The sequence below is a fragment of the Periplaneta americana genome, chromosome 15, assembly GCF_040183065.1.
Source record: "Periplaneta americana isolate PAMFEO1 chromosome 15, P.americana_PAMFEO1_priV1, whole genome shotgun sequence".
In the NCBI taxonomy this organism is placed as follows: Eukaryota; Metazoa; Arthropoda; class Insecta; order Blattodea; family Blattidae; genus Periplaneta; species Periplaneta americana.
This window is the reverse complement of record NC_091131.1, coordinates 111,272,876-111,300,085: the sequence shown is the minus strand read 5'-3', so window position 1 is coordinate 111,300,085 and position 27,210 is coordinate 111,272,876. Positions and strand designations below refer to the sequence as shown.

At 36.7% G+C, this 27,210-nt stretch overlaps 1 protein-coding gene across 4 annotated transcripts in view; it reads right to left on the bottom strand.

Annotated features, from left to right (window-relative positions):
- ed (echinoid) overlaps positions 1–27,210 on the bottom strand; it is a 927,271-nt gene that overhangs the window by 884,176 nt on the left and 15,885 nt on the right. The window lies entirely within an intron of this gene.

The following is a 27,210-nucleotide window of genomic DNA, read 5'->3' as shown; positions in this document are numbered from 1 at the left end:
AGGTACGCTGCGCAGGAGTAATTATTATCCCGCCTGTCATAAGCGATCACTTTCCGTTGCTTTGGTTACCTTTTTAGTTGGCTGTCTTTTGTTAAGATATATATATGCACGAGTGTGGCTTATGTAACACACTCCGACGCCCACAGAAAACAAAATGGTGGCACGTGTTGGTAATGACCGTGTTAGTATGGCGCAGCAGGGGAGGGATTAGGAGGGGAAGAGTTAAACAATTATTGCCTGATAAGAAAGGGAGCTGCCGTGATAGTCGGAGTGTTCAAACAAGGTGAAGTCAATTTATCATGACGGATGTTTTTTTTTTTTAAAAAAGAGCCGCTTTTATGTTTAATGCACGAAACTGTGTTTATCAAGGGGGAGAAATATGCTTATTTATATTATGTAGTTGAACAAAGTAGAACATTTTCAGTTCTAACGAAATGTTGAAACGTACTGATTTAACAGGAAGATAATTCTATTCAAAGGAAAAATGAACTTGCATTTCAGCTCTATACGCAGTTCTTCTATGTGGGGAAAAGATGGAAGAGTGGAGTATTAATTGTTTTTTTTTAAAGTAATTTATCTTTTATAGCAAACTCATGAAGTGTATTTAAATTTTGCAAATCCGTCATTATTTCCGTTACCACTACAAGTTTTGATCTACTGTACAGCCTGAGATGGAAAGGGGACTATGACTATGAATGTTACTGAAACATTTGATAGAAAACATTCGTGTATCTGTCGAAACGTGTCTGAAGGTTTAACAGCCGTGAAGGATTATAACAAACTTGATGAGGATGAGGACGGCCACTACTATTATTATTATTATTATTATTATTATTATTATTATTATTATTATTATTATTATTATTATTTTGAAGTTTCCCAAGAATATAGGCCTAATATATAATACAAAAATAATTGTATCTCTACTTGCGTATTCTTATCTCTCTACCAATCAATCAATAAACCAACCATCAATCAATTAATACTTTCAATTATTTGCAAAGGAAAATTTTAACCATGATATTATTGGTAATATAGTCAACCATTTAAAGCGTAGCCAACGGTACAAGTTGTCTAAACATATAACCTACACGAGTTTTCTGCCCCAGGACAGGTCTTTCACTGCAAACCCAGCATTTTCCGATATTTCCTATTTTCTTCCTTCCCTAAAAAAAACATTCTGACATCTTAATTACGCATGAAAAATGTGAACACTAATGCAGAAAAAAAACGGAGAAACTTTTAAGAGATACCTATTTAAAACATAATGGAGGTTTAGATATCCGATGTAGTGGTTTTACGATAACCTTCAGCAATAATTTTTTTTTAAATTTTAGTTGGTTATTTAACGACGTTGTCTCAACTACTACATTATTTAGCGTCGATGGGATTGGTGATAGCGAGATGATACTTGGCGAGATGAGGCCGAGAATTCGCCATAGATTACCTTGCATTCGCATTACGGTTGGGGAAAACCTCGGAAAAAACCCAACCAGGTAATCAGCCCAAGCGGGGACCGAACTCACGCTCGAACGCAACTTCAGACCGGCAGACAAGCGCCTTAACCGACTGAGTCACGCGGTGGCTTTCAGCAATAATAATAATAATAATAATAATAATAATAATAATAATAATAATAATAATAATAATAATAGATCAGGTGACCTAGTAAGCCAGGATGCTAGACCACCAAGCATAATCCATCACGAAAATCACGGGCTTTCGGCATGTGGTTTTCTAGTTTACTATTTCAGAATACCGCCATTTCCCATAACTATGGTCCTGGAATACAACTATGGTTCATTAAAATTTTGTACTCCATAACGTAGTATATATTTATCTATATTTTTGCTGTACTGTAGTTTGAAGTCAAGTCACTGCAGCTAAACTTATCTACGAACGGTCCATGTCACTTCTACAGTGTTCTTTGAATAGTTGTATCGTGGACCATAGTTGTGTTTCAGGACATAGTTAAGGGAAATGACGGTATTTCAAATGATGTCAGCCAAAACAGTTTGTCGGATGAATTTAGATTATCCTGTATAAGGTCCACAATGGGCCGATGTGAGCCTAAATGTATTAATCCGTCCCGGGTCCGGGGCACATAAACCAAGTCATGTTTTAATAGTCCTCTGAAATCACCTTCCAACAACCGACATCAAGAGTCACATCGATTTCCACGATCGAGCAATTTTCTGTATTTATTAATATGCTTTTACTGAAAAAGGCCCTTTCAAGCGTCGATGAGATTGTATTGGAACAACCATCGACTCAGAACGGCAGAGTTTATTTGCCCACTACGAATCCCATAGAGGCAGAGATTCTCCCTGGCGGTGAAACTTCCATCATCTTTACCGAGAAGACTTCAACCAACTGAGCTATGGCTGAGCCACGAAGATAGGAGAAAATACTATTTACTCTTTTCGACTGCCAATATAAACGCGCTCTCTTGACATTAAATAAGCTTCTGCTCATAAAGCCAACCAACTGCCGTCATAAAAGTTTCCACTTTACAGAATATACTAAGTTTAGCCACATTTCCTGCGGCACAGAGTTACCCATACCACAAACTTAGCTTTATTCAACAGGCAGTTGCACGAGTGATGGTAAAAAATTGACTACTGGGGGGTTTATAATTTCCTTTTAAAACAATGGGAAGTCCCGATCGCTGTACAAACATCCAAGTAATTTCCATTGCTAGGAAACGCTTTAATTTTAAAAACAAGAGTAGGCGGCACGGCACCTAAGCAACACGCAAAGGGCTTCATGGAATATAGAAAACAGTCATAATGACAGTGGCTATGTAAATACAGGCACTCTCCGTTATCCCACCCTTATTAATATCAAAATACACCCCGTGTAATCACTGGAAGAGCTACCAATTCCAGTGATCAAATTCTTGTTACTTTACCATTTTTGCTGTCAATTTCATTTCGCACGCCGGGAAATCAGGATAAACGATCTGAGGTACAGACAGAAAAAAAAAAAAAAAAAAAACGTATCAATGAAACAGCACGCACTTTCCACTAAGCCAGCCGGTGGACAAGAAAAGGAATAACTAAACAAATTAAAGATCTGAAAAAAATAAATAAATAAAACTTAGAAAAGATAGAGCAAAAGAAAAGAAAAATAAACGATGGAAATATAAGAGAAAAATAAGAAATACAGTATAATAAAACAATCAAATGCTACATGCAATGTGTGTGTTTGGTGCCACGTGTGATTGTGGATTTTTTTTCTATTCGGAGTTGAATAGACGAAGCTGCGCGTTAGGCGACACCAGGTGCCTTACGAATCAATGAGCGTAATCATGCAATATCTCGTTACACAATTCACATATTATCTACCTTCACACTATTCCATTTTCCGTTTCTTGTTCACCAGTTGTTGCTGATAACACAGTATTTAAAAACAAGCGGTACAAGCCAGGACTCAAAATACTGATTACCGTGCACTAATTTTATTTGATCCGTATTATCAACACTCATTTTCATCGTTTTCGTCTTGACTTCGCCTTCGTCTCGTTGCATTCCTTCTTCTCTTCGTCCCTCGTCTGGATTTCATCTTCGTCTTGTCTATAATTAGTCTTCCCCTAGTCTCGATTTCATCTTCGTTGCAATCTGATTTCGTCTTCGTTTTGTGTCCGTCTCGAATTAGTCTTCGTCTCGTCTCGAATTCATCTATTTCTCCAGATGGTCTTTGTCTCGTCTCCACTTAGTCTTTGTTTCATCGTCATCTGCTCGACATCATCTTCGTTGCGGTCCTGATGTCGCCTTCGTCTTGTCTTAGATGCCATTGGGAGGACAATTCGTAGATAGAACAACCGTGTGGCATATGATGATGATGATGATGATGGAGTTTCAGAATATAAAAATAATTCACTGCTCATTTCTATAAACGTTTTTCGTTCATCTGCCAAACTAACTTAACTTATTGTAACGTTATTATAATAATATTATATCCACTGAATGTTAACTCTGTACCAGTATGCTATACCTCCTATTTGTTTTAATTTAATTTCTTTTCAGGCATTGTTCCTTTGTGTCTCAATTACTTCCACTATGTTTTCATTTGTCTTCGTCTCCACTTCATCTACGTCTCAAATTAGTCGTCTCGTCATCTTCATCTCTGTCTCGACTTCGTCTTCGTCTCGACTTAATCTATGTCTCAAATTACTCTTCGTCTCGTCTCGTCTTATTGACTTCCGTCTCCGTCTCGACTTCGTCTCGTCTAGTCTCGTCTCTCCGTCTCGAATTTATATATATATATATATCCAAAAACATAACCATCATATGTTGGCAGGAAGTCACTGAGAGTGGGAAATGAATCGTCTTTGCGACTGTCAATCTGCCGAGATAAGTATAATTTCTTATCGTTCCTTCAATATTATCCTGAACAACGGTAAAAAATTACAGTTGGACCTTAAAGGCTACAATTTATAGAATTTAAAAGGCTTAAATTGCCAGATGTGTAGGCAACATACGCAAAATAAGAGAAGTCTTTCAGACGATCGCTGTCCTGTTAAACTGTGTTTCAAGAATCTGAGATAAAACCAATTCCAAAAGCTGAATAGCGTTAAATTGCGCTTTAATCATTACGCACATCACTTCCGAGCCTTTTAAGTTATAAAAGTGAAGAATAGCTAATAGGGGAATGACGGCATAAAAATAGCATGAAATTTGTTATTCGGAGACAATCTGCTCCACTACTGTTTTATTCACCACAAGCATAGGATGTGTGGGATCAAATCCTGAATCATTTATTGATCATGTGCGAGTGTAACCTTTAGCAAGTACAGCATGTGATGCTGTCTTTCACATCTAAATGCTAACGCACTATGCTTAATCTTTACGCCTTCCATACGCCTTCATCTAGACTAGAAACAACATGACCTTTTATGCAGCAGTATGCGAGGACTTTGAACTGCGCCTGAAACGAATGCAACCCGTCACGTATTCAACAGGTCCACTCTATCGTATGGGTTTGCTCTACCTCCCATGTGTGTAGGTTGTTCCGCCATACAATCGCTACTAACCTCCGGAAAATTAAAAGGCTCTCTCTCTTTTCGTGTTATAAATAGAGGTTGCCCGGCAAATGCCCAGACTTGTCAAGTTGCTAGCACCAATCACTCCTAATTAACGAGGGGTTTGGGGGATGAAATCGTCATCGAACCAAATCATAGGAGACTAAAACAAAAGTTGTCGGAAATAGTACATGAAATACTTTACGAAGGGGTTTGTGACCAAGGATGTGGAACGATTAAGTACTGGATGCCAAGAAAACTGTAATCCCACCAATAAAAATGTTATGAAAGTCTTTTAACTGATCCCTCATGCGTTTCGAATGGTACAGTCATCAGCAAACAGGGGTTTGATTCCCAGCCAAAGAGCAGACATGTATCTTCCTACTAGAAATGAACAAAACTAACTGCCGCTTTCGCTCGCTGTATTCGTTCCATTTGTCTCCCGAGTCTCGTCTCGTCATTCTCGTGCGCTTCGAGTCTCGCTCATCATTCTCGAAATAGCATTTGGTCAGCGTGGAAAGATTTCTTAACTTTGAATAACATACATAATTGAAATAAATAACATTATAAATGTTTAAATGAGACAAAAAGACAAAATAGAACAGTATCTTAGTTATCAAAAGTTTTGGTTCTATTATATGATATTACCTATGGTTATATATAAATAGAAAAAAAAAACAATTATCAAATAAATTTGCATTTCTAAGAAACATAAAACATAACATTAATATCTTTTTACTTGAGATTGTACACTTGATCTCAAACATATGAAAAGAAAATTCCTAGCCTTTTAATAAGGGCCTAGTAATTAAATAAAGACTGGGGAACGGATTATTATACGCTGAAAGGTAGAGATGATGTTTCAAATAGGCTACTTGATTGTTTATACATATACAACAGTTGCCAAAGTAGATAAAAGCTCAGTCAGGTATAAACAACTGTAGCGATTCAAGACTGTTTGACGTTCGGGACTTCGGGAGTGTTCAATCTCTGTGTCTCGAAATACTCACAAACAGTCTTTACGTGAACGACGCGACGTATAGAACATTGTCGTGCGGGTTTTCGGGTTTGCGGGCGCTGTTAGGCTTGTTTTCTCGATCGTTGTTCATCTCTACTCCCCTACCGTAAGATTGTGCATGCGCTTTGTGGTGGGGTTAATCAGTGGCATTGGTTATTTTAATCACATGATCGAGAGTCTAGTGTCAGTTAACGACTTGAAAAGTCTATGTGAAGCAGCCAAATAGAGAGAAAACAAAAACACCCAAACATCAGCTTTAAAAAGAGCACACTATTGGGAATACTGGACTTCCACAAGATCCGAAGAGATATCTAGACTTCCTTTATCTTTGATAAAAACCAACAAGGTAATGCCTGAGTATACTTAACGGTCGTTTCCATTTGTTTTTTACATGTTCTGATCTAGCTCACCCTCTATTATAAAATAACAAACTAGTTCAGATACTTTGCTCTTCTCTGTTCTCATCAATTTTTAAGTCTCGGTTGCAGATCGCATCACCAAGCTTATTGCTGGGGTGGAGATTGGAACCGGAATTTAATGTTGAAAATAAAGAGGCGAATTTGCCTTAATTTTTTTGACTGGCTATAATTTAATAAAATTTTATTTTTTTCAGATTTATATCTGATTTTTTTCCCCTTTGACAATGGTTTCATTTACTTCTTGTCTGGCTGAAGAAACTAATCGTAATCCTTTTCATTTTTGAGTCCTTGCAGACTCACTGTTACTGAGTGTTATATATGCCTCGGGGAATGGGGGAATAGGAATGAGAGATGGAATAGAGACCTCTTGGTGGTAATTTTGCAACTACGCAATAAAGGTCTAAAAATGTGACAAACCTTTACTTCATACAGTGGACATTTCAAGTGCTACGTTGTACTAAGGTACAGTGACAAAGAATGTATAATTACAGCGATTTTTCAATTTTGCTACGTAAATTATTTAATTCATTTTCATTATTAAAATCTATAACCAATATTACTTTTCTTATTTGCAACTATATTTGTGGTTTGATTCTCAAGGATAAATTTAAAAAATTATTGTTAGATGAACTACTTTTTAACTTTCCTATATTTTAATCGGTTATTTTATGACGCTTTATCAACTATCAACTATCTAGAATCTGAATGAGATGAATGTGAAAATGCCAGCGAAATGAGTCCAGTTACCTAACAATTGCTCTTAAGGGAAAACTCCGGAAAGCACTTCAACCACATAACTTGTGGTATTTCGCAATACCATACCATAATAAGCACCAGGTCTCATCATACCTCATTATACTATACCATAAGATATCTTTATATTCTTCATCCTATACAGTTTCAGTTGCTATAAATTGGAACTAGCTTCCGAGTGACTTAAGGGGTTGTTGCACAATAAGTTCATTTCGGTCAAAATTACATAAATTCCTACTTAACAGATTAATTACTGATAAATATTTGTTACTTATAATGAAACTAACATCTGTCCATTCTTATTATTACCATTAAATTCTCTAAATAGAATACAAAACCTCTAACGGCAAAATTTCATTACATTAATATTCTCATTATATCAATATGTTTTAGATTTATATTTTGCCCCGTATAACATAGTTCTAGTAAACTTATATTAAATTAATTATCATCACTTTAAGCTACCTCAACTTAATTATAATTCTTTACATATTGCATATAGACTGAACTGAATTAAATTAGTTCATAAATTAAGTTACTACTTTATCTTATAGGTTTGTCTCAATTTAAATAAACATGTACTAGTCGTTAAAATTTAACTGAAGGATATGGCTGCAGAATCTTTTAAGCGTATTGTAATTATTCATAATTTAAATACGTATGTAACTATTGTATTGATTAAGGCTGGCTGAGTGGAAGAGAAGGCCCTATGGCCTTACTTCTGCCAGCGAAAATAAAACACTCTATAACAGTTTCAATTAACATAAAAAAGTTAAAAAGTTATTTATATAACAATCATTAGTTATACAAGTGTTAAAAGTGTGTAATCAAGATGTAAATATACACAAATTAAGTATTCTTTCATCAATATTCCTTAGGATTGGCAGAAATAGACTACGGAATGGGGAAATATACAAACAAAATTACACAAATATTGGAACACGTAACAAAATTGACACAGCAATAATTAATTTGACGCAAATCATGGCCTACGGCTCACTCGTTATAAACCAGTCATGAGAAGAGGGATATTGCACACAACAGACAGAATAAGTAAGACAATAAATTGATATAGAAGTTGCAGAACCTGTTCTCCCCCATCCTCTTCCTCCTTCTCTCTCTCTCTCTCTCTCTCTCTCTCTCTCTCTCAGCCAGCCATTTTCTGTCTCTCCTTCTCTTACCGTAAAGATCTGGCAAGATACAAGACCGGAGTTGCCACCGGCCAGTACAGAAAAAAAATCATACACTTAAAAGTCATTTATCAGACATGTTTCTCCTTCACATGCAACTCTCGCAGTTGGCAGCACTGTTGATATTTGTATCAGCCTTATATAGCGGCAGACATGACCATAACATATGGCGCAGACATTTATATCATTCTCCGTCTCTCACTTGAGGAAATTACAGTTTGGAAACAAAGCCTTCAAGCAGAAGTTGCGAAAGCCTTTCAACGAGGAGCAGCTTTCTCCTGCAAATCCGTATCACCATTTAAATTTCTTGGTTATCTGAGGTAAAGAACTCCCGGAAGCGTAAAGTTCAAGATTCCTCGAACTATGCATGTATATAGTTACAATTCCATTAACTAATTTGTTTATACAGGGTGTTACAATGACAATGATTTGTTTGTAAAAAAATGGCAAAATTAGATATACACTAATTAATAACTAGGATATCGTATTACAGAAACCAAAGCATTACAACCAACATTTATTTTTATAAAAAATTACAAGTTGTCGTGTCTTAAACTCAAAAATTTCAGAACTCTAATACAACCACAGTGTAGTATATTCAGTCACGAAGGTTGAGTTGTGAGGGTGCTAGGAACAATAGACTGTGCCGGTACTATTTCGCATTGTCTGTATTGAGACGATATTAGCGATCCTAATGGTTAGCAGCTATCTATGGATGCATATTTACTACGTATTGAGCTTCGTGACTGTATATATTAGACTGTGATAGAACTGTGTTCCAATAAGTATATCTTATAAATAACAAAATGTATAATTTACCATTAAAACAGTAGCCTTATTTCACATTTGTGCTAAATGAAATGTAATACTGATACAAGCCCGTAAATGTTACACACATATAACATAGAAAACAAGCCAAAGACGTAGCTCAGGCGGAAGCGCGTTTGTCTACTGATCCGAAGCTGCAATCCGGCATGAGTTCGAATCCAGCTTGGAGTGATTATCTGGTTGTATTTTTTCGAGGTTCCCCCCCCCCACATACAGCGAATGTCAGGTAATCCCATGGCGAATCCTCGGAATAATTTCGCCAAACACTATCTATCTGTGATGTCTGTCCGAGTGCATATGTGGTTTATCCCTAGTTTCACAGGCGAAGTCTACGGTAACTCTCTCATGAAAAGGTATTACTTTTTTAACTTTGAGTCTATCGTTCACCACTAGATTCATACTACAATTACAAGGTTTTGACCATTTATTCTATTTTATATATAGTTAGACCCTATTATAAAATGACGTAAGTGCGACGGGGAAAACTGCAGTACTCAGAAAAATCTACCAAGGAAGTCTTGAACAACAAAATACATTTTGATTCATCGGATCTGAACTTGGATCCCTGGTGTAAAAAAATGGACGTTCTAGCCGTGCTCCTAGACGAATGAAGAAACTCTGATGCTTAAATCTGAAGTTTATGGGCTTAAATATAGATGAGACTTATTCCTTGAACCATTAAGGCACACAGGAATCAGATAAATCTATAGGCCTATTATTACTTTTTTTTTTTTTTGCCCAGAGTTCCATAAGGTGATGATAGTGTCTATCTTTCTGTATGATTAAAATAATGAAAATAGTTAAAAAAATAAAACAAATGTTACTAACAGCAGCAGGAATGATATTTGTACTGAGCTGATCTTGGATTCGAGGTTCGGAGATTCAAGCACACACGAGGGCGGCGAGAAATTTAAAAAAGCGATACAATTCTGAGCTTGATGTCCTTTGGGAGGAATTAAAGCTGGGAGCCTTTTGTTGTAGGTTTACGGCACGTAAAAGAAACCTGTTCCTGATAAAGGACTCCAGGCATAATCCTGGCAGGCACTTCTAGCCCATGTTCAATTTTGACACTAGATGGCTAGATAGATTCTGCATATTAATCTCGTTAAATAAAACAAAATAATACTACCATTACTACTGCTACTACTATTTTTTATTATTATCACTATTAGTAGAGAGAGAATTTGATAACACATTTCCAATATTGATATGTGACCAAAACTGAAGATGTGAGAGATTATGTTATGCTAGAAGACGATGGACTGAGTGAAACCGAAATAGATCATTCGTTTAATCCCTGCAGTGTTTGTGATAAACGAGACGTTTCCTGGAATAACACGTACGTTACGCATTTTTCCGCTTCCAGCTATCGAATCTTTAATAACACATCTCCCTCCTGATAAAATAATATATCCCTCCAACAAACACAGCATCCTCTAGAAACACTTGTCGTTCTGCACAATGCTGTTATATTAGATTTAAAATGCTTGATGCTCTGCATTTCAAATTCAAGATTTTGTAGCCAAGTTCCTGTTCCAGAGAATGCCTCAATAATTTTTCTTTCATCATGTTCATCAGAATTTATGCGATTATATTTGTTCCGTTTCAGGTTTATTATATTTTTATATTGAAAACCTTTATTTTTATTATTTTGAAATGCAGTAGAACATCACTAATTCGAACTAATGGGGAAAAATCCACCCTGAATTGGTGAAATACCGAATTATAGGGAATTTATTGAAACAGGATTATTTCATCAATTGAAAAAATAATGATATTGTATAGCTGTTTAATTACTAATTTAGTACTGATCTATTTTAAAAACATATCGAACACAAAACATTGATTTAAAAAAGAACGAATTCAAGTTCTTTAGGCCAAGTGGATTATTGCGCAGGAAGCACATACTATAATCAGCTTTTACAAATATATGGAACACAAAACATTAAATTAAAAAGAAAGAAAAGAATGAGTTTGAAATTCTTTAGTCCAAGTCAATTACTGCACAGGAAGTACCATCTCTGAATTGTTAGACTGTGAGTTAAAGAAAGAGGTAAATGTTTTCTGCAACTGTTTGCTCTGCTGTTCTTTATGTACATGATGACGCATTTCTTTTAAGGCAAGATGAAATTTCTGACAGTTCGAATTACAGTTTACAAATTCAATTACTGTACCTAGATGAATTATATGTTGGATAATTAATCACCACATTTTTCACTCTTTGCATTTATTTCTACCTTCAATGTGTGAAATATTAATCTCCAAGTGTCTAGTGCAAAAAAAAAAAAAAAAAAAAGCTGTCCGAATTATCCCGAATTCAGAATTAGCGGGGTTTCACTGAATATGCAATTTGTATGTGCTTTGGAAACTCCTGACAACAGACGTTATTGTAATCAATTATGCAGCCAATTATATTTCATAAATGTAGTTAGCTGCAAATAATTTGATTTCGCAAGTAATCAGTCCTTTAGCGATATTAGCAGCTGCACATAATGTACAAACTGCTCTCATTCCTACCTTGTAACTTATGTGAAGAGACCTAATCTGTAATGGGTTGTGATGGTGATATATATAGGATGTAACAAAAGTAGTGGGTTACACTTTGGCAGCAAATTTTTCACATCAAAACAAGAAATGTCCGGAAATGTCTGGTTTATGAGTTATTACTGCAAGACATTCAGTAACTTTCGAGACACAATCCCACAACCTAGGTTTGTTACAAGTAGTGTAATAATTAACTTTCGCAGACATCGATTTATGTTATCGATAAATATCTATCTACTGGCATGTGCACATTGTATCCTAAACGTCCATGCATTGCAAGATAAATTTGTTTACACTGTGACTTGTACTGCAGTTCGGCAGGACATTCATTTCGTGAGTAGGAACAAAGATATGATTTATCATATACGACTGCACTAATGGTAGTGTACGCAGGGCTGCACAGATGTACCAAATGAGTTCCCAGACCGAAGGCAAACATATAAAAAACAGCACATTTCAACTGCACTGTTCGAGATGCATTCGCTAATATCTACCGTGCCAGATGGATAGGTAAGGGAGGACCACTTCCATGGCCTACACGTTCGTCCGACCTTAATCCTTCAGATTTTTATCTGTGGGGGACAACTAACAGCCCTAGTTTATGGAAGAAACATTCCAAATGAAGAGACATTTCACCAACTTATTGAAGGAGTCTGCGGAACTATTCGACATTATCCTGAGGTTTTCGAAAGTGTGCGACATTCCATGATCTGACATCGAAGCAGGCGGAGGGCATTTGAGCATTTACTGTCAACTGAGAGTTTAAAACATCGTTAATGAGTCACTGCAAACGTATTTCATCCGTATGAATTAAAATATCACTATGTCTTTGTCGTTGAATAACTCACAACCACAACCATTTCCGGATATAACGTTTATATAATATTTCTTTCTTGTTTTAATGTGGAAAACTCTATTAAAGAGTTTGTCCTAGTACTTTTGTTACGCACTATATATGTAAGTTGGATACAGAAATACCGCTTGCAAACACTGGGACATAACACCACACGCCAAAACAAGCTAAGTAGAGTACGAATCTAACCTCTATCTTGCAATTTTCCCCGCAAGTCAAATGCGGCAACTTGCACTTCAACAAGTAATTTTGTTGTGTAACTTATGTATGGTTTAAACTCGGACTTTACTCCCCTCATATTCTCGTTGGCTATCCCACTCACACTCCTGAACAACTCTTTCGCCTTTCCAAGCAGGGTACGAGTTTGGGGCATGACCGGAGATGGAAAGTAGTCGCTTTGGACGTCTCGAATACCTGACCATGCAAGATTACGTTCCTTGTCTATAAAACCGTCTGTCTTGTGTGTTATGTTTCCCAGAGTGCTTCGCATGCACTCTGCGGAAGAAAATAACCCCTAGTGGACCTAGGGTCGAGTATCGCAACACGTTACATACAGTAGTTATAAACATCAAACCGATCCAATACTACATCGATATTGCTGTATAACGCTTATCTAATGTCGACGCAATTAGTGACGGTATTTGAAGAGACGAGTACAAGGATTCTCCATGGGATTACCTGACATCGCCTTACAAATGTGAAAAAAAAACAACTCAACTCATGCGCGGATTGTCCAGCTGCGACTGAGTTCTTCAACGAGCTGGTATCTGAAGTACCTCTAGAAAAGTGGGTGCAGTGCTTTGATGATTGGCTCCATCGAATGGACAAGTTCATAAGATTTAAGAGGGATATTTTGAGACGCAATAAAGCTAAAAGCAAAAATAATTTGTAGCTTTACATATCAGTTTGCTACCTACAGTATAACAAAAGGTTATAAGTAGGGGCGAGAATTTCAAGCAATATAAAATCCCAAAATAAGAATGCATTCATGCACTATCAAACTATGTAACATGCACGATCAAGTGAAAAATACATTAAAATATGCACTTTCATTTGTGTTCAAAATTTCTTATTTCACTTTACTTTTTTTTTTTTTTTTTTGCAACCAACAACATTTCTAAATTGATTTCTGTGAGGTTCCTGCGCTTGTTAGTCAATATGTTTTTATCTCTACATCACAAGAAGTTATGTGTGCAAACTTGGACTCTTTTTTGTTATTTAGATTCCTTTTTTCTTTTTCAATCCTGATTCCTAAAGCTAAAGTAAGGGACATAAAAAGTGAGAAACTGAGATATCCACTCAAAATCATTAAAACGTGCATTTAAACTGAATATAATGCATATTATATGCGTGATTAAGTTAAAAATTGTTTAAATATGCATAATGCATATTTTTATCCCCAAAAAGGCCAAAACATGCAAATATGCACGGAAAAAGTACACATATTTGGAACCGAAACGTAATGAAATTGTTAAGTACTAAGTTCGAGCTATGTCCTATGTTCCTACAAAAACATGCATTTGCATAGAATTCTCGTCTCTAATTTTAAGCCATTAAAATTTTGAGTATAAATATTTCTACTCTTTTCCACCAGAGACCTCCACAACTGTTGTTTGGATTACATGTTACTTAGAATAAAATTCAGGAAAGGGCAATATTGAACTTTGTTGAACAACTACAGTAAATCTACTAAATAGGGCCAATGACTCATGCGATGGAAGCCTTACATGATTTTTTTCAGGTTAAAACTGCATTGAATCCTTGATACTTGGAACTAATCGGTAACCACTCTACTATCGACAACAGCTTTCCAGGTTTTACCAACATAAAGTGTTGGCTCGTTAGAAGAGGTGCTGAACATTAACAATTTACAACTGAAAAAACGCCATCTGCTGCAAATGACCCCCTCATTGGCTGTTAGTACTCATTCATTCCTTATGACAACGTAGCACGTGAACCCCTCCATAACAATCCAGGCTGTTTGTTATAATTACTTCATAATAAATGCTCTCGTGTAGAAACCTCGTGAGAGTAGGACTGAATTTTTCTGTCCGCTGTCAAGCCATATAATTGGCTGTCCTGGGAAACACTACAAGTTTATAAATCTGGTGTAAACCCCTAGTGTTTTATATTATCAGTTTGTTCACATCGGCTCAGACGCCTGCCTATAGGATAAATATTAGAATGACTACCATTCCTTTCAAAGTATTAGTTTTATTTTATTTAAGAACCCATACTCCAATGTATCCCCTTAACGCTAAGTAAGTTACCGCAATGAACTTTCAACCGAACACAAGACGTTAAAAATTTCTACCAGAAATGTTCTGAAGACAAAGTCAATCTACAACAACAAAACTCTATTCTATAGCGAAGAGAGAAAAATTGTAAAACCACAAAATTTGAGGAAATAAGTTCGTTGCTAAGGAGGACAGCATGCAACAAAAAATTATTACGGAAAAATTATTATAAGCTTAATTTAAAAAATACATTTTTACGAAAGAGAATTCAGATCTACGAAATTTTATACTATAGAACAAAAAATACCGAAAATTTCACGAACAAAAAAATCTCAATAAGGAAGATTACATAAACGGTTTTTACATGGCCAACTGACAATGCAAAAAATAATAGGCCTACCAGATATTTACGGAGACTTTTTTTTTTTTAGGAAAAGACATATGCATGATAATGTTTTTTTATAAGTCCTACAGAAAGACGGGAAAAATTTATCAGGCATTGTAGGGGGAAACTTTGTTCTTGGGGAAAGCAGCGAAATTTTAAAAACTCATTTAATTATGATAAGAAAATGCTAATAAGAACCTTACGGGAAAAATCGTTGCTTGGGAAGATGACGCGTATAAGAATGAGATCCCTTCAAGGGCAACTAAAAATGTGGAAGAATGTTGCAATCAAATGATAGGAGAAAACTTTTTGGTAAGATTTACGGATACATACATATACACATATAAGTACATACTGTACATAGCAATGGATACTTGCAACGCTATCTAACAATGCTGGGGAAAAAGTTGCTATAAAAATTTAAGAAAAAAATTAGATGCTAGGGAATATGGTGTTTACACTGCGAGGAATTTACAACATCTGGAATACAGGAAATGATTACTATAAACATTTCAGGGAATATTTATAGTTAAAAAAGACAATATTTTCACAAGTTTTACCAAGAGGAAAAAAAAAAAAATCCAATGAAAATTTTCAGAAGAAATTTGGTTTCTAGGAAAGGCATTCTGTATGCATAACAAATAACCTTCAAAAGAACATTAATTAATTCGAAGGTTGACATTATCATCACATACATAAAAAAAGGACGGGATCCACTGTATGTTTACCTAAACGCTCTTCACACACTGATGCTACAGCAAGAAGCTTTAGTATAATACCAATATGACGCAAGGACTTCCCTTAAAATAGAGAAAGGTTAAGACAATGACACAAACTCAGCACATAGCCTAACTATAACATGGAGGTAAATCTCTACTTTCCTCATCGAAAATCGAACCCGGTTTCATTGATCGCGTATTCACTAACACGGTCACGATGGACCGCTTCAGCTTAAATATAACATCTTCTAGTCTCGTGGGTCGTGTCTTTTGTTGCACTCTATAAAGGGAAACCACACATACGATTTCGATGGAACTGACATGAGGGTTTGGAGTCTTGCTTACACTTGTTACAGACAAGATAGATTCAATTCCATAAATTGAACGCTGTCAAAGTATCGATTTACCAAAAGATATATCCCTCGGAAGTCAAACTCACCCTCTGCCGTATCTAACAGCAGTACAATTTACGTTTCAAAACACAAAATCGTATTCTAAGAAAATGGGCCAATGTTTTCTAACGTTTTCCTCTACCACGCTATGTAATTTACCAATACATCACTCACGTAATCAATAATTTTCTCATATTTCTCTTTAAACCCATTACAAGAGTAGAAATAGCATCGTATATCAATTCAAACTGGGTTACTACCCCCTACAGAGACACGATTTGAATTGTTAATAAGCAATCTTTCATTTAACGTCCCTTTTCAACTAGAGAAGTTCTTCAGCTACAATGATAGTAAAGCAACAGTATAACAAGGAAAGCGGAAATTCTATTAGAAAGCTACCTTACAATCATTCTGTGAGCCAAGAATCTTGTAGTACGGTACTGTCCGGTAACAATGCTCGGTCTCCTCTGGTGAGAAACCGTCAGCTGGCTGTTCACAAGGTATAAATCGCGAATGTGACATATTTAGTTACCGTACTGTTTCTGTTCTTTTGAATATTTTAATCTTACCATCACCACTTCTTCGTCTAGCACGGATAAAGCTAATCCTTGCGACAGAGTTAATAAAAGAAACACTTAGATCCCATATCCCGTAAATAAATCCTTTCCGAAAATGAACTTGGGTTCAATAAAGATGAGTCCGCTCTTAGCTCTTCTGTATAGCGTATGAGCTTCCCAGCCAAGCTGTCCGTGGTTCTATTTCCGGCATGGTCAATGGAAGAGAATATCTTTCGTCCACAGCAGACCTGCAGAACTGTAGCTCCTCAGAGCGACTGCCTTCGTACCCCTTCTATCCCACCCACCTTTTCTATCAGTGTGGTCATAGCGTTCTAGTTGCGCTCGGCTGCATCAACATTCATTCTCGCGGCGGCAGGTACACAATACGCTATCAAGAATTACAAATGAACAGATAATAAAATCCTTAGGAACATACCTTTTGAAAGTAAGAGAAAAACGAATGAGGGAAATAAATAACTTAAAAGACATGTAAAATAAAATTTAAAATATGTGTGTGCATATAATGTAAGGAGGCTAGGTGCAAAGAAATCTCAAAGAAACTATCGACAGGAAATCTAGCATAATCGTAAGCCTTGAAACGACATAAAGCATTATAAATACAATGAATTTATTACAATCCTTTTTGAAAATTACAGTGCCGCCACTGATAGACCTTCCACACGCAAAGAATGTCAACAACTCTAAGCAAAAGTCGATCACCCCCAATAGAAGTGGAGTGAAGCTGACGTCATATTTCCCCTACTTACGGGTTCTGCAAGCCTAGTCCACAGGCCTGAGTATCTGACCCTTGTAATGTGCTGTCCTGTGTTGTCTCAGCAGTGACCCCCTGCCGTGCTGAACACATGACCAGTGCCTATCCAGTCAAAAAACATACTCTATCCTATATAGCATTGGACTGATACTGTCCTACATCGCATTGGACTAAAAGTCGGTGTAAAAGGAGGTAAACTGAAAGAAAGAAAGAAAGAAAGAAAGAAAGAAAGAAAGAAAGAAAGAAAGAAAGAAAGAAAGAAAGAACGAAAGAAAGAAAGAAAGATTATGGAACAAACTATGGATACAACTATAGGGAACACTTACTGATGATGATAAGGATAACAATACAAGCCAAGACAACCGGGATTCGAAAATTTGGAATATAAATCAAGATGTCATACCTCCAGTAAAGACAATATAAACTCCTCCTGTTTGTGCTTCGTAGCCTTAAACGATGACGTCAACCACTGTGGAGTAACGGTTAGCATGTTCGACCGTGAAACGAGCAGGCCCGGGTTCAAATCCTGATTGGGACAAGTTACTTAGCTGAGGTTTTTTCCGGGGACTTTCCTCAACGGATTAAGAGCAAATGCTGGATAACTTTCGGTGCTCAGTCCTGGACTCATTTCGCTAGCGTTATCACTTTCATCTCACTCAGACGCTAGATAACCATAGCAGTTGATAGAGCATCGCAAAATAAACCAATTTAAAAAATTAAACTTTGATCTTGCTGATCACAAAGACCGAATGAAACTCCACTTAGGTTTAATTTTTTATTTTATTTAGCATAATGTAGATCTACATGAAACAGTGTCAATATAGTCGATGATGATGATGATGATGATGATGATGATGATGATGATGATGATCGTTTTCATTTTCTAATCTAACAGTGAACTTACTCGTTAACCACAGAGTTCTGGAGGTTACTATACTAGCCTCTGGATCCGAGGTTCGTAGGTTTAAACCCGGCTGAGAGATTTCAAGGGTGATAAAATCTTCAATAAGACTTCCTACGGGAAGGAACTAAAGCTGAAAGGCCCATGTCATGGATTTACGGCAAATAGAAGAAAACTGTTCCTTACAGAGGGTTCCAGACATTTTTCGAGTATTTCTTGCCAACATTGAATTTCGATGCTGAATAAGTTCTGCAGTTGGAACAATCGTTAAATAAAATACCACCACCACCATCATCACTGACATGCTAACTCTTGCTTCATTCGAATTCCATCAGATGGCTGAAGTTGAATGGTTTATAAGTATGGGGGAGAATAACAAATACGAAAAGAGACAAACAGAAAGAATAGGTATAACTTACAGGAGAAATGCAGCAGGACAAAAAAATGGGGGAAGAAATATAGAAAGGCGAAAGGGGCAGAAATACATACAGAGAAAGAGCGATGAAGACGGGAAAGGAAATAGTATGAAAGAAAGGAAATAAGAAATAACACACAAGAAAGAAACTCTCCACTGTAATTACAGAAAGTCTAGCCGGTATATAGAGATTTATTGTGAACCAACGCCTTCGCTGTTATCACCTCGATTTTCCTACTTCAGTATGAATCATGTCCCATCACTCATCACTACAAATGTCGCATCTGTGACAATTCCTCCTTCTGGATCCATGATTTAACAATGATAGCCTCGAAAGAGCCGCCTATATTACATTTAAGCTTCGACAAACGTAGTTGCTATGCAACCACGATGACGTCATCTATTGTTCCGTACAGTAAAGCCAAGTCATCAATTATTTATACATCGATGTATCGATTTGGAAGATAAAATTATGCGGAACACTAGACATTTACAGAAAATTGCGATTTCCCCCCCTCCTCTCCTTTTCGAATATCCGCACTTCTTTTGTCACCCCATAATGTTTATGTATGATCATATCTTGTCGAAAATAATTCGAGAAGGGTAGAAGTCGATAATCGCATTAGTAACTGTACCAGCGTCAAGTTTTTCTACGATACAAAAAGTTTTTATGTAGCAGAACAAACATAAATTTCTTTGGGCTAGAACCCTATATTCTAACCCCATTTTTTTCTCTCTTAAAAATTAGTGCTGTCCAAGGCGTTTCTATAGTAACCTACAAAATTCAGTTCCATGTATCACTCTCTTTAATGGAGGTCAGGATTCTCAACCATCCATTCGTCTATCCATATGCCCATTATATTTAAATCACCACCTGCACGAACGCATCCATGCATCCGATGGCTGCTTATACTGCCTGCTCATTCAATAGTCAAACATGTAACATGAATACAGAATAATAATTGCTGCTAGATGGCAACTCCTACCGGCCTGTGAAGTTGCTTATGGATATAGGTCCTATGCTTTATGTTTGTAGTATATGATTAAAATATTACTTTGTTTCGCGACTCTAACAGCTTCTTCTTCCTCTTCGTTAATCCATTATATTCTTTGCTCTTGAAAGAACAAGAAAACCGGAAAACTTTTTCTGCGTTCAATTTCCTTACATTAGTAAGTAGAGGTTTCACGAATTTATCTACAAGGGTTTCTGACACAAGTTTCTGATGGCTATTATTCCTAACACACTTCAATATGTCACACTGGCACAAAATAGATAGGACTTGTTTTAAGCAGACATACGTATGAACATAGTAAATTTGGTGCTGCCACCTACCATTTCAGTGAAAGCATTGTTAAAATGAATTTATGAAAAGGCAGTATAAGTAGCCATCAGATGCTTTCAAGCAGGCAGTGATTTAAATATAGAACAGTAGAGAATAAAAAAAAAACTAAGGTAGGCGAAATACTGTAAGATACTAAGGTACACTGAAGGGCGGGGACAGTGTCTACCTTAAATCCTAAATCATACATACCCAGATTGCTCGGCCTTATAGGCTTTGACGGTAACAAGTTTTGACAGGTTTACTATGCTGCCATCTAGTTGTTACATAAGGAGTCACGTCATAACTCCCACTTGAACTGCATTAGCGACTGTACTGCCATCTCGTGTTCGTTTACGGAGGGCGGGTGACGATCCTGGCGCTTGTTCTCTTCAAAGTGCTACCGATTTTAATATAGGGATGAGTAATCTATACGTGATCTGGGCTTAAATTAAAATGGATAGTTCTAGCAACGAGTGAACTAACTTGTGGGTTATAGCTAATTTGGTCGAAATGTGAGTAAATAAAGTGAATAAGCAACTAAAATGTATAAAATGGGCAGTGGAGAGACCGTGTAAAATTATATTTCGCGTTAAAAGAAATCGTCTTAAAAAAGTTGACAGTGTTTATAAAATGTATGTATAATGATTCGATTTGTATATGGTTTGCCAGAAGACGAAGTTAACATTGTAAACGTTACGGAATAATAAAGTAATGAATGGTGAATGATACAGTAATGAACAGAAAGCAAGTAACAAATTAAGAATTGATGAATTAGCACTTGAAGGATGAAAAGTGAATAAGGAATGAATTATCAAGAATGAATAGAGTAAATGGAAAAGAAAGCGAGTGATGACTAATTAATGACGAATTTATTAATAAAATGTACAAATATTATTATTATTGTTATTATTATTATTATCATCATCATCATCAAATTGTGGTTTCATTTTGTGACTCCAGCAGTGGAACTTCATCTCGACAGCGGTTTTTCTTGAGGAGTCAGGTGTTCCATCCGTAAGATTAAACTGGTTGGCAAGAGTTTTATAAATTTTGATTCGTGTATGTCTCTGAACTAATGATGGTTTCAAAACTGACATGTTTTTTTAGTAGGTTATTTTACGACGCTGTATCAATATCTCGGGTTATTTAGCGTCTGAATGAAATGAAGGTGATAATGCCGGTGAAATGAGTCCGGGTTCCAGCACCCAAAGTTACCCAGCATTTGCTCATATTGGGTTGAGGTAACTTACCCCAACCGGGATTCGAACCTGGACAATCTGGTTTCGCGCCAGACGCGCTAACCGTTACTCCACATGTGTGTACGACAGACATGTTGAATTTCTATGACGTGGAGCCAATACAATAGCTGACTTTCACCCAAGACAGAAGAAATCACAATGAGGACGGACAAACATCCATAATGTAGCCAGGATTCGAACCCAGACCTCCACGCAACGTTACAGCTTTACGTCCTACCATTTGCGTACAGTGCAACAGGAACGTACGTCATTATCTACTTTCAAGGTAAAGGGTTCTTTGTCCCATTCTGTCCTTGCTCTTGTGAAGATTACAAACAAACATGAGACATTGAAGTAGGGGGTCAACTACGTTATGTGTTGTTCGACATCATGCAAGGCCATCGTGCAAGACAACACAGAACAAACACACAGACCATGTGAGAGAGGAATATCTCCACTAACGTTAGCTGCGGAGAATCTAACATTAAAGCCATTGTCTTATCCGAGGGATTTTATATCCTTAGCGAGATTTATCGCAAGTCGAGATTTTGTACTTCTTCTCAACACGATTCTACAACACACAGTGTGAGATTACTGTGATTTGGCGTCAGCACGGTGTCGATCTAAGAATTCTAAGATATATATTGTATCACACTGACAACAAACAAAGATCCTTATCCTAGATAGGATTCGAACCCCTGAATGCGCACTTAACAAAGCTTGGAAACTGCTCAATCTTATTTATACCGTGACGGAGTCTGAATTTTAATTAGAGCACAATTTTAGGATTCAAAACGGAAGAATTATAAAAGTTTCTTTACAGCAGTCTAAGAAATATCTATGGAGCATCCAATGAAGTGGAAATATTAATATATGGGTCATTCTCTGAGTTCGCACCAATAGAGAAGATCAGAAATGGAAAATTATCAGTTCCCCTGAGTACTTAAAACGCTTCAGTTTAAGTGAACTGGTTTATTGTACACATTTTTTATACTTATCAAAGCATTTATTTGAAACGTTAATATGGTTGGTGTTACCCAGTCATTTTGGTTCCTATTTTATGGTAACACAAAGGACAATAACTTAGGGGACATTTTTTATAATTATAAAAAGCCCGTATCAAGTTGAGGTTATGTTTTATAAACAAATGATCAAGTCGTATATTTAATGAAAAATAATTTAAGTATTATTATTACTGTCAAACTATTAAGTAACTCAAAGGACATACAATTAACCTAACCTATCTTTATATATTATGTAACACTTGAAGCACAATTACACACTGTAAAGCAATTCTACTTCTTTCCACCTATATGTAGGGGAGGAATATGTTCTGATAACAGCACACTCTACAGTAGAGTCCAGAAACAAATTGCAAATATATCAATATTATCACAGACATATTAGGTAACACCAAGGACATGAATATTCTATGACTCGTTTGAAAATTACTTTCTATGTTCAAGTTTCATAGAGTGAACATGTGAAGTGCCTAGGTTTGATATTAATTTATTAGGAGTTAATTTTCAAATGAGAGCATCTGAATCTTCCAACCATCTGTGAAGTTATAAAGCAATATTATTTCAATTTCGTGGTTATAGACAATTTATATTTACAAGTACTTCAACTAGCTTATGAAAATCATTTAAATATATAATACTTTGAGGCACAATTAAAATATTGTCCGAATTGTTCTAGGCCTACTCATTATATTAAAATTTAATTTATATAGTAAATATGAAACACAGTAGTAATTCGTATTTGCCATGGACAGGAATTGCTGCAAAGCTCTATACAATATAAGGATCACAATGGGAAAAATGGCCAATTTCAGGATGATGAACAAAGTGGTTAGGGTGAGTTGATGATGATGATGATGATTAAAGTGGTTGCGATGATGATATTATTATCATTATTATTTATTATTATTATTATTATTATTATTATTATTATTATTATTATCCCACGCCGTTGCGTCATAGTAGTGGGTATAATGATGACTATTAAGAAGAAGAAGAAGAAGAAGAAGAAGAAGAAGAAGAAGAAGACTGTAGTTTGTGTTGATGTTGGTAACACGACGAAAAATGGATTGGTAATGTATTACATCTTACTGCAAGAATTTTCCGTATTGTATAAAAAAACTAAAATTATCACTATCTGTAATACTGATAGGTAGTGGATATAGAGGTTTTAATTTTACTAACAAAATTACGAGCAACTTAAATAAACATCTAATAAAAACCAAAACCTCAGTAGTATAGTACCTGGACTATTTCGACAACAGTATAACAAATAGCTAATAAGAATAATATAGCAACGCGTGTTATTATTAAATAATATATTTTAATTTACTGACATTTTATTTCATTGGCTGTCCATTATCGAAAATAGCCTATTAATTTTACATACAACAAATCATGGCCTTCTAAATTATTGTTTACGATACAGGAGGACAGGAAGCAATACCGGAGCAGTAGCCATAAAACAAAATCGACAATTTAAAACATAATTTCAGTGACAGCTTGAAATTTGACAGATTCCTACACTCCACTGATGAACATGTCAGGCTACGTGAGTGAAATAGTCACTTTAATCAAAGAGGAAAGTTTACGTTTATGTTTTTCTTTCAACAACTTAGATAGCTCGTATACAGTTATACCCAGTATTTGGTTACAAAACCAACACAGCTCCAGTATTGTTATGGTACACCGACACTTCAGCGGAGGAAATACAGCTGTCACGAATCGTGACGTGATGCAACGTGACTTTACCTTCCCTCTCTCGCTATTGGATTTCGTCGCCAGTTTAATTAATATATCTTCTTGTCGAATTACCCCTCATCCATTTTACTATGCGTAGAGTTACTGCTGCACAATGATGGCGTAGCGGTGTGGGGGTATGTTTGAGGAACGTGGACGTATGACAACATTATTAAATGATCTTTGAAATATCGACCATTGGCAGGCAATTCTATTCAGTGCTAAAACACGAACACTACCGTGTTTGAACTAGTTGACCATTTCATGATGTGGAGTTCTCCATTACTACATAGATGGCTCCTATTATTTACCAGGCCTTATAGGAGGAGCCAGGAGTCTCTAAATTATTCCTACACAAACCTCATACAGAGAGACGCAACTTTACCACCACAGGGCGTCTGGGATTTCAGACTAGGGTCCACGATCCGATGGTGGTGTAAATTTTACAGAATTAGTGGTCCCGAATTTAGGTCTCTTAAATGCTCCGATTTTTTAAGGCCTACTGCGTCCCGATTTTCTTGCATTATTTCGTGCTTTGTCTTTCAGAAGCCTATCCTGTCTGCCACGCAGAAGCAAACAGTTTCAATCGAGACTCAGTCCTGCAGAGACATTCGCAGTCTCGATCGACACTATGTCCCGCAGATATGCACTAAATCGAGAATTTATCCAGCAGAGACATCTGCAGTCTCAATCGATAATGTGCCCCGCAGAGACATCTGTAGTCTCAATCGAGACTGCTCCGCAGAGACATCTGCAGTCTCAATCGAGACTGTGCCCCGCAGAGACATTTGTAGTCTCAATCGAGACTGTGACCTGCAGAGACATTCGCAGTCTCAATCGAGACTATGTCCCGCAGACATATGCAATAAATCGAGAATGTATCCAGCAGCGACATCTGTAGTCTCAATCGATAATGTGCTCCGTAGAAACATCTGTAGTCTCAATCGAGACTGTGCCCCGCAGAGACATTTGCAGTCTCAATCGAGACTATGTCCCGCAGACATATGCACTAAATCGAGAATGTATCCAGCAGCGACATCTGCAGTCTCAATCGATAATGTGCTCCGTAGAGACATATGTAGTCTCAATCGAGACTGCTCAGCAGAGACATCTTCAGTCTCAATCGATAATGTGCTCCGTAGAGACATCTGTAGTCTCAATCGAGACTGCTCCGTAGAGACATCTGTAGTCTCAATCGAGACTGCTCCGTAGAGACATCTGTAGTCTCAATCGAGACTGCTTCGCAGAGACATCTGTAGTCTCAATCGAGACTGCTCCGTACAGACATCTGTAGTCTCAATCGAGACTGCTCCGTAGAGACATCTCTAGTCTCAATCGAGACTGCTCCGTACAGACATCTGTAGTCTCAATCGAGAGTGCTCCGTACAGACATCTGTAGTCTCAATCGAGACTGCTCTGCAGAGACATCTGTAGTCTCAATCGAGACTGCTCCGTAGAGACATCTGTAGTCTCAATCGAGACTGCTCCGTAGAGACATCTCTAGTCTCAATCGAGACTGCTCCGTACAGACATCTGTAGTCTCAATCGAGACTGCTCCGTACAGACATCTGTAGTCTCAATCGAGACTGCTCTGCAGAGACATTTGTAGTCTCAATCGAGACTGCTCCGTAGAGACATCTCTAGTCGCAATCGAGACTGCTCCGTACAGACATCTGTAGTCTCAATCGAGACTGTGCTCCACAGAGACATCTGTAGTCTCAATCGAGACTGTGCTCCGCAGAGACATCTGTAGTCTCAATCGAGACTGTACCTCGCAGAGACATCTGCAATTCCAACAGAACGTTGACTTGCAGATATATATATGAAGCCTCCAATTCCATAACTGTCTACATCCATTCTTAACAATTTTCAGGAAACGCCAAAAACTAATAACTTTTTTCCTGATTGTTTGCAATGTTCGTCATATTTGAAGCTTATTTATGGAAGGAAAGAGGGAATTTAGGCACAACATTCATTACAAAATTGCTAGAGACATTTAGGTAGATGACGAAACCGATTATCTCAATATTTTAAAAAATGGATTTAGGTAGTTTTGGAATTGGACGCTTTATACACATATATATATATATATATATATATATATATATATATATATATATATATACATACATACCTACATACATACATACAGTTTCAATCGATATGTTAGCTTGCAAAGATATTTTAACGCAAATCATGAGAAATTAGTAGGACGTCCCTTTAAAATCTAAGGTATGTTGCAATGTAGAATGCTTGTTGTGACACGGGTGTCTACATATGAAAAAAGAATTTCGTACATAAAAACTTAGTTTATTTCGACAAATTTCCAACAGTGACCTCGTCCATGTAGACGGAATTTCTGTTCAGATTGAGATTCATGTAAACAGGAATTCTATTAATAAGGCTCAGCACATACTCGACCATCATTTGTCTCGACTGTTTGCGGAATCCGAATATTATTGCCATTAATTTAGTAATTAGTCGGCCTGCTCTAGCAAACAATCGGCCTCTTTTCAGCGCTCCCACCACCTCCGTGTTCGCTCGGCACCGCTGAGTCGCCCCTCATTTCGTTCGGTGTTTTGCCTTTTTTCTTCTCGCATCCTAATCTCATAGGCTGTTGAATATTTTCTTTGTAAATGTTTGGACATTTTGAAATAAAGTCCAAATATTTGTCTTTGTTTCAAATTTTCACTATGTTACAGTTGCCCGTTCATTATGTTTACATTTTTATTTCGTAAAGTAGTTTGTAGCGAATCGTTTGAGGTCAAACAAGCGTGTAGCTCCTATGGTTGCTGAGTTACGAGTGCTGGAATGGCGTGAAACGTGGCAATTTCTACCTCACGCCTAACGTAATATAATTATTATGATACAAGGTTGGGAAGTGT